The 8634-nt window shown below is 46.6% G+C and overlaps 1 long non-coding RNA gene across 1 annotated transcript; it reads left to right on the forward strand.

Moving 5' to 3' along the window:
• Positions 1-877: 877 nt before the first annotated feature.
• Positions 878-4428, forward strand: LOC103011503 (uncharacterized). Its single transcript, XR_451979.1, has 3 exons — positions 878-986; positions 2750-2810; positions 4014-4428. It is a non-coding gene; the product is annotated as an uncharacterized LOC103011503 (long non-coding RNA).
• The last annotated feature ends 4206 nt before the right edge of the window (positions 4429-8634 follow it).

Here is an 8634-nt window from a genome sequence, read left to right on the forward strand (position 1 = left end):
CAAGGAAATTGATGCCTTTGCACTGGAGGATAAATAACCAAATGCCACCTGGGGGGATTCACACTCTCCCAGGCTTCTTAGAACTTACAAGCAGCAGAGACTTTTTGTTGATACCAAGAGACGATGGGGGAGGTTCTGTGCAGAAATGATTTTTGGTGCCAGGTGACTCATTTTTAAGCAACTTCCACATTCGGCAGATGGTGATAATGCCAGCGCTTAACGATAGAGCTGGGTAAATCAGGACGGCATGTTTCCACACTTCTCAGATGCTTATTTCTAAACAGTATGTACAAACCACGTCTTTGGGTGCCTCTCTCTGCAGTGAGTCATGCAGTCTAAGCAAGGCTGCCGCCTCTGGAGTCCATGCTGCCCTCCTGTTAGAATCCGGCAATGGACCACACTGATTAAGAGTACGGAAAAAGGATCCAGACGCTCATTTTTCAGATGCTGAAAACATCAGGCCACAGAGTACATTGACCACAGACAGTTTCTGTCTTGATCATTTCTCACACGAACACTGTCCTATTGAGAGGACCTCAACCCTCATCAAATTCTCATGTATTCCAGACAAATTAAATCATGTAACAATAGAACCTACGGGGTAGAAGGAACTTATACTCATTGAGACCAGGGCAGAAGTAACTAACTTTTTATCAAATATTTCATGCTCCCCCTCCCATGCAGAAGAGCTGTGGCTGAAACATGGCTGCCCAGGGAGGCAATACATTTCTCAATGCCTTTCTTTTGCGGAAGGGCGTGTGACCGCTATTGGCCAATATAAAGTGAGCAGAAGTGATGTGTGCCACTTCTGGCCAAAGCAGTTAAGAAGAGGGTGTGTCACTTCTTCTCTCTCCCCTTCCTCCTGGACACAGAGGTCTCTAAGCCTCCAAGGGATGGCAGAGCCATGAGATGAGACATGCTTGGGTCCCTGAATCACCATATGGGTCCCTGAATCACCACCAGGACGATCTTCATCAGATTGTGATGTGAGTAACAAATACATTTTTACTGTGTTAAGACTCTGAAATCGGGGGCTTAATCATTCTTGTAGCTAGCATGTCCCTAATTAATACAGAGTCCAACTTCCATCTTCCTCTTTCTATCCAGTGTTTTAATTCTCTTTACAACTCCTCATAGAGATATTACTAGGAATACCCAGAAGCACTTTGTACGATGACCGAGATTATGCACACTGGTATCAGGCAGACTAGGCTTTTAATTCCATTTTCTATACTAAACTAGCTATGTGTTCTTGACCAAGCCAATTAACTTCTCAGAGCCTTGGTTTCCTCATCTGTAAAATGCACATAATAATAGTACTTATGTCGTAATATTGTTGAGAGAAGTAAAGGAGCTCATCCACATAAGGCACGACGTATTTAAGAAATGAAGGCTTTTGTTCTTACTGGCATTATCCTACAGGTGATCATGCAACACACGCTGGTGATACTATTAAAGAGATCAACGGGCAGCTTTTTGTTGTACTGTCACTTTCCAGAGGGCCAGAGGAACTTAGGCATACAAGCAGCTTCCCTACTTAGATACCAGGACCTTAGAAAATTGGGTGAGGTGGTTCAATAGAAACATAGGTCCTAGGAGACTCGGGTACCAGGAACCCAGAAGGAATAAGCATCAAACTCTCTGGGCACTGACACATCTCACCAACATGCAGGGTCCTTCAGCAAAGAGGAGATGGGAGCTGTTGTTTTCAGGATGTACAGGTGAGGTCACGTGGGAGACGCGAGTGGATAGACCCAGTGTCGGTCTATCTCTGACTGGGCCTCAGGAAATGGAGCCCTCCCCCATGGTCGCTAAGGAAACCCCAGAGATGCTCTCAGGTGCCATGAAGAAGGGGGAGCCCCCGCACCAGAAGAAGCCTTGGGAGGAACGCTGCTGGGAGCGCATGAGGGAGATGGAGGAGAACAAGGGACAGGGCAGGTGGCCAGAAGCCTGTGCTCCGCAAGAGAATCAGCAGTTTCCTGCCTCTGATTCCTGTACCTGCTCCGCCGGCTCCGCTTTGGGCCAGGGCACCCTCTCCCTTTGTCCTCTTAGCAGAAGTGCAGAGCCCCTTGTAGACTTCCTGCTGACCCCTCTGTCACCCGCTGCCCCAGGGCAGTCCTCCTCTGGCAACAGGAGTCTGAAACAAGACTCACCCTTTCCTTCCTTTGCCCAGATGCTAAGGGTTGGAAAACAAAGGCAGATGTTTGGCTCAAAACCACTGCAAAGAAAGATGAGAACAGCCTGCTTCCTGCCGCCCCTCTGGACATGAGTCAGGAGAGTGATAACTCAGACCCTGCCCTGTGCGCACTTCCAAGATCCCTCCAGCCAAGCCACGGAAGAGGCTTCACGACACTGGACCCACCAACTGCTTCAAAAGCCCTCTCTGAAGAGCAAGAAGGACAGAAAAGGAAAAGCAGATAGAGAAGCTCCCGTGCAGCACCCCGGGCATCTGGACCGAGTGACACCACTGGCTCAGGCTACCTTCTCCGTCTGGTTGTCTTTCGGTCATGCGTTTGTATTGCTGCTGCAGTTTTCAAGTATTTGGATTTGAACAGATGAGGGAAGGCTTTCCACCACAGGAGGGAGAACCAAGGAAATTTCAAATACAATGCATTTTCCAGATTCCTGTCTTTATACCAAAATAAAGTATTGATATTCATGAAGGCAAGCAAGAAAGGAGGGAGGGAGGGAAGGAAAGAGAAGGAGACCTTCAGAGTAAATAATAATTTATCTTGTGCTTACCTCGTAGTCTGGTTTTCAGCATTCCCAACACTGATGACCTAGAAGAAAATGAAGTCATGCAACAGTGCGTAAGTGACCTGTCCCCCCAGAACACACATCTGAAGCAGCCCATTCCAGCTTTGGATGATGGGACTGAATACTTTCCTTTATACTGAGACAAAATATTTCTGCCCCTATTTCTCATCCCTGGTCCTCTCTCCTGTCTTGGGTCCACAGGGAACAAGTCTAAATTTTCTTTCGCATGTAAAAGTCCACAGAGAAGCCCTTTCCATATGAGAGCAGAGAGAGAGGGTAGTCTTCTTGAGGACTAGCTCTCCATGGGGAGACTTCTCCTTTGCAGCAATAACAGGCAAAGTCTTTCACGGTTTTTTTTTTTTTGAGGGATGCTAAAGGACTCTGAACCCCAAGTCTTCCTTCCAAATTCTAGTCTTTTTTTTTTTTTTTTAATAGATCTATTTATTTATTTATTTATGGCTGTGTCGAGTCTTTGTTGCTGCATGCAGGCTTTCTCTAGTTGCGGCGAGCAGGGGTTACTCTTCATTGCGGTGCGCGGGCTTCTCATTGCTCAGTAGTTGTGGCGCATGGGCTTAGTTGCTCCGCAACATGTGGGATCTTCCCGGACCAGGGCTCGAACCCATGTCCCCTGCATTGGCAGGCGGATTCTTAACTACTGCGCCACCAGGGAAGTCCCCCAAATTCCAGTCTTGACCTAACTCTTTTACTGTTACCTCTTCTTCCTCGGTGTCCCCTAATATGGCACAGAGGCTGCAGGGAACACGACCAGGATAGATACGTTTGGAGGTCAGAGCATGAGATGTGATCCAGTTTGCACTGGGGAGCAGAGAGACCCCAAAATACTGGAGATGCTTATATCCAGTCAGCACAGGCCACAGCTACTCATTTTTCATCATCACCAAGGCCCCATGGGTGAGACAAGAACAGGAAGTCAGAAACACCTCCCTCTACCAATCCGGTCCCAACATGTCTCACCAGCCCAGGTTTCCCTAATCCCCTCCCCTCTGTCTACTGTCTTCTTTTGTAAAATGATCCTTCAAGATGCTGGTGGAGATAAGAGGAAAGATTTGAGAGAAGAGAAGGGGGAGGGCATGGGCTATTTATTCAAGAATTTAAACCCCTTAAAGTCTGCCTACTCTGAATTCTCCTCAGAGGTAACTTACTATTCTGATTTTCTCAGCCTTCTACTCCTATCTTCCCATATTGACAAATATTGTTTGCCCATGTGACACCCTTTTCCTTTCTCCTGGTAAAAGCTCTCTGAGTTTCCTCTGATGAGGCACCCTCCTTGGTCCACGTGGTTCATTCGACAGACTGCCCACAACTCACCATTGCAGGGATGAATGGAAGACCAAGACCTGACCGAGCAGAGTCATGGTGATTGGTCTGGGGACAAAAATGGGATGGGAGGCAGCCCAACGAGAGTCTACACTGTGGATTTTGCTGGAACTGTTGGAAAGGATGTGCTGAGGTTGCTAAGCTAATAGGATTTAAACCTGGAGCTGCAGACAGTCGTCATCACCTGCTCTTGAGGAAAGCCTGCAGAGCATGAAGCTAACACTAAGGGGTGAGGGACCAAGAGGTGAAGAGACGGGCTTTGGCTTATGGCTGTTTGAGTTGAGCTTGTCTCTTGCATCCAAAATTACTCAGAATTCTGAGTAATACTTGACCCCGGTGGTTCTGAAACGTTTTGGTCTCAGAATCTCTTTGCAATTTAAAAGTTTATTGATGACTCCAAAGGGTTTTTGTTTGTGTGAATTATTTTTATTGATATTTATCATATTAGAAATTAAAATTGAGAAATTTTATAACTCAATAAAACAACGAACTCATTATGTGTTAGTATAAATAACATATTTTTATGAAAAATAACTACATTTTCCAATAGAATACATTCAGCAGAAGCATGCCCTTGTTTCACATTTTTTCAATTGTCTTGCAATGTCTGGCTTAATACAACATAGCTGAATTCTCATATATGTTTCTGCAGAATGACATTGCCATATGTTCTTTGGTTAAAGTATGTGAAGAAAACCTGGCCTCACAGAGATATGTATTGTTAAAAAAGACAGATTTTAAAAGACTTTTCAGAGAGTTGTGGATATTCTTTTTTGGTATTTTCCCAAAACTTGACAAGTGGTAGTCTCTTAAAAGTTTGTTACAATGTGGAATCTGAAACTATAAAAGGAGCTTTTCATATTCTATATACTCATGGAAGGATGAGGGTGATAAAAGGCAAAATAATATCTTAGAATTAACAGGAAAATCGTTTTGATCTTGTGGATCCCCTGAAAGGTTTTTAGGGACCTCCAGGGGTCCCTGGACCACACTTTGAGAACTACGGCTCTACCCTAAGCCTCATCGACTCTGACTCTCTCTGTGTGTATTTTTCTAACTTAAACTTCTTTTTTTTCCTTTTTTTTTTTTTTTTCTGGCCATGCCGTGCGGTTTGCGGAATCTTAGTTCCCTAACCAGGGATTGAACCTGGGCCCAGGCAGCGAGAGTGCCGAGTCCTACCCACTGGACCGCCAGGGAAATCCCTAATTTAAACTTCTAATCTGAAGAAAAGGGAACTGATTGGGCTCATTCAGTCACCCTTCGAGAAGAAAATCTGTGTAATTTTTTCAGCTAATGGTGCTGGGTGCTCCCCACGTCCCAGGCACCGTGGTGGGAGCTGGGAGTACAGAGAAGAGCACAACGGAACGGGACCCTCCCCTCAAGTTGCCGGTAGCCGAGCGTGACTCCCAGACATCAATCCTAACAGAGATTTACAAACCGGGGTAAGTTATGTGAAGGAAACTACAGAAAGTCAGGGAGTGGTAATGGACTGGTTCCTCAAAGAAGCGACTTTTAAAAGATACAAGGATAAGTAGTCATTCTAGGACGGTAGAGGAGAGGCATGGGGAGGAGCGAAGGCCTCTCGCTCCAGGCCGAGGCAGTTCCATTTCCATGTGATACGTCTTAGCGAAGGAGAAGCTGCAAGAAGCCAGCATCCCTGGAAAACGAAGGTAGGGACCACATTGCAGGAGAGTCTGGAGAGGTAGATAGGAGCCATCTGTTAGACACGGTGCTTGCAAAACGCCATCTCATTGGCTGCTGGCCTGCCTACGGAGGAGTGCCTTTGAGTCTGGCACCTGCCCCTGGTCCAGGCAGCTGGAGCCAAGATGCAGGGTCATGTGGTGGCCCAAGCATCAGGGACCACTGGAAGGGATTGTGGGAGTACAGCAAGCACTCCCAGAAGACTCATGACCCCCTCTAAAAATCATATTCCATCTCTCCCGGCTTCACAGTTGCCCGACGCACAGCCATCCTCTGATTTGGAAGCCTTGAAGATCTTCTGCATTTGCTGGTCACCCATGCTTGATTTTCAATAGGGACATTGTCACAGGTGGGGCTCCCGAGAGGCAGATTCGGAGATGAGATTAGCAGCAGGATGACTATTAGGTCTTGGAGACAAGATTTGTGAAAGGGAAGGGACAGAAGCAGGATTGGACAGAAGGAGAAGCTGACCCGCAAGGCACTCTCAACAAAGGTCTCAGCTAATCTCATGGGCAGCTCTGAAGCTGAGCTGGCCCACCTGAATTGTCTCGATTTGCAGCAGGAGGGTCAGCTTTACACCCTAGCATCTCCCAGTCACTGGATATGCGTTGCTCTGGAAGGAAGCATGACCTTGGAAGGCAGCATGACCAGGCAAGGCAGTTTTCTTCAGTTAACGCAAGCCCCAAAGTGGAATGACAACAGATGGCTCTCTCCCAGCATCATTCCCAAGTCCTAGGGGCACAATCCTTCTTTCCAGAAGGAGGATCTGAGTGGTGCATCACAGCGCCCATCACGCTCAACACTCAACAAGAATCACAGTGGCGTTTATGAGGACAGTGGTGGCCAGGGACTCAGCAGGATTGAGCTCCAGTGCTGGCTTTTCATGAATCAAACACACATAAAAACTTAAAGTTGGTGAGCTGGGTGCACCCTGCCTGTCTCCCCACCTTGTCTCATAACCATTCTCCCTCATCCATCCACTCCTTCAATCCTCCAAGCTCATTTCTTCCTTGGGGCCTTTGTACTGTCGATAAGAATTATCTCATTTGTGTGCTCAACTAGAAGATATGTTCCATGGGCATAGAAACCAGTGTTCTTCACCTTTGTGTCTTCAGAACCTAGAACACAGTAGGCATAGAAACCGGTGTTCTTCACCTTTGTGTCTTCAGAACCTAGAACACAGTAGGCATAAAAATATTTGCTGGAAAAAAATGAATGACTGGACTTCCTTGGTGGTGCAGTGGTTGAGAATCTGCCTGCCAACGCAGGGGACAAGGGTTTGAGCCCTGGTCCAGGAAGATACCACATGCCGCGGAGCAACCAAACCCGTGTGCCACAACTACTGAGCCTGAGCTCTAGAGCCCACGTGCCACAACTACTGAGCCCGCACACTTAGAGCCCATGCTCCACAACAAGAGAAGCCACCGCAATGAGAAGCCCACACACCGCAACAAAGAGTAGCCACTGCTCGCCACAACTAGAGAAAGCTCACATGCAGCAACAAAGACCCAATGCAGCCAAAAATAAAAAATAAATAAATAAGTGTATTTTAAAAAAAAAGAATGACTGAGGACCAGGCAGAGTGGGTGTACTGGTTTGCTAGGGCTGCCATAACTAATTACCACAGACTGGGTGGCTTAAACTACAGAAGTGTATTTTCTCACAGTGCTGGAGGCTACAAGTCTGAGTGTCGGCAGGGCTAGTTTCTTTTGAGGTCTCTCTCCTTGGTTTGCAGATGGCTGTCTTCTCCCTCTGTCTTCGCATGGTCTGTCCTCAGTACATGTGTGGATCCAAATCTCTTCATCTTAGAAGGACACCAGTCACGTTGGATTAGGGCCCACCCTAATGGCCTCATTTTACCTCAGTTACCTCTTTAAAGACCCTGTCTCCAAATGGAGTCACGTTCCGAAGCACTGGGGGTTAGGACTTCAACATACAAATTTGGGGAGAAACAATGCAACCGAAAACATTGGGGGGACACAAAAAGGCTGTGTCGTGGGGGTTTTCTCGCAGAAGCATTGCTGTCTCACACAGAAGAAGAGATGACATAACACCAGCCAGCATTTTTTTTAGTCTTTACAACACACCAGGCACCGTGCTGGTGCTTTACAGGCATTAACTTATTTCTCCTCATAACCATCTGCTGAGGTAGGGAGCAATATGCCCATTTTACTGACAAGAAGACAGAGGCTCTGAGATCTTACTTACTCAAGGTCACACAGTGGCCAAGGGGAGAAGCTAGAACTTGAACGCAGATCTCCTGACTCTAAGCTCCCACAGTTAACTATTTCTAGAGAGTGCCTCTTGTTTATCTTCACAGCTTTCCCACCCCAGGATTTAAAATGCTAACACCCTGCCTCCACAGAGCCATAATTAGTTTAATTACATGGTATTTTGTGATGTCCTCGCTAAGTCACCTGTAGCCCTCTCCACGGAGAAGGGAACCATCCAGGAAAATAACAGAAACCCAGATGTTGCCCTGCATTCAGGGTACAGAAGCCTGAGCAAACATTTCTTTTTGCTCCCAGCACTAAGTCTAATGCTGCGCTCCCCTCCCTGAAACTTAAAACCAAAATCAGAACTTACTTCATTCTCTGTTTCATTAGCTTGGAATAAGCCCAAGATAAGGTTAACCAATTGACGAGTCTGAAGAAACTGCAACCAATTACCCTGAAAAATATGCTAAGCCTGAACAGATTTATTCCACGTTGCTTAGTGGGTGGCTTCACAGGACGGAGGCCAAGATTTATCATCTGCTTGGCTTTGCCTTTGATTATTCATTGACTGGCATGACTGTCTTACCATAAGCTGATATAGTCTCCCATCTCAGAGAGAGAG

Source organism: Balaenoptera acutorostrata, chromosome 10 (assembly GCF_949987535.1).
Source record: "Balaenoptera acutorostrata chromosome 10, mBalAcu1.1, whole genome shotgun sequence".
Lineage (NCBI taxonomy): Eukaryota > Metazoa > Chordata > Mammalia > Artiodactyla > Balaenopteridae > Balaenoptera > Balaenoptera acutorostrata.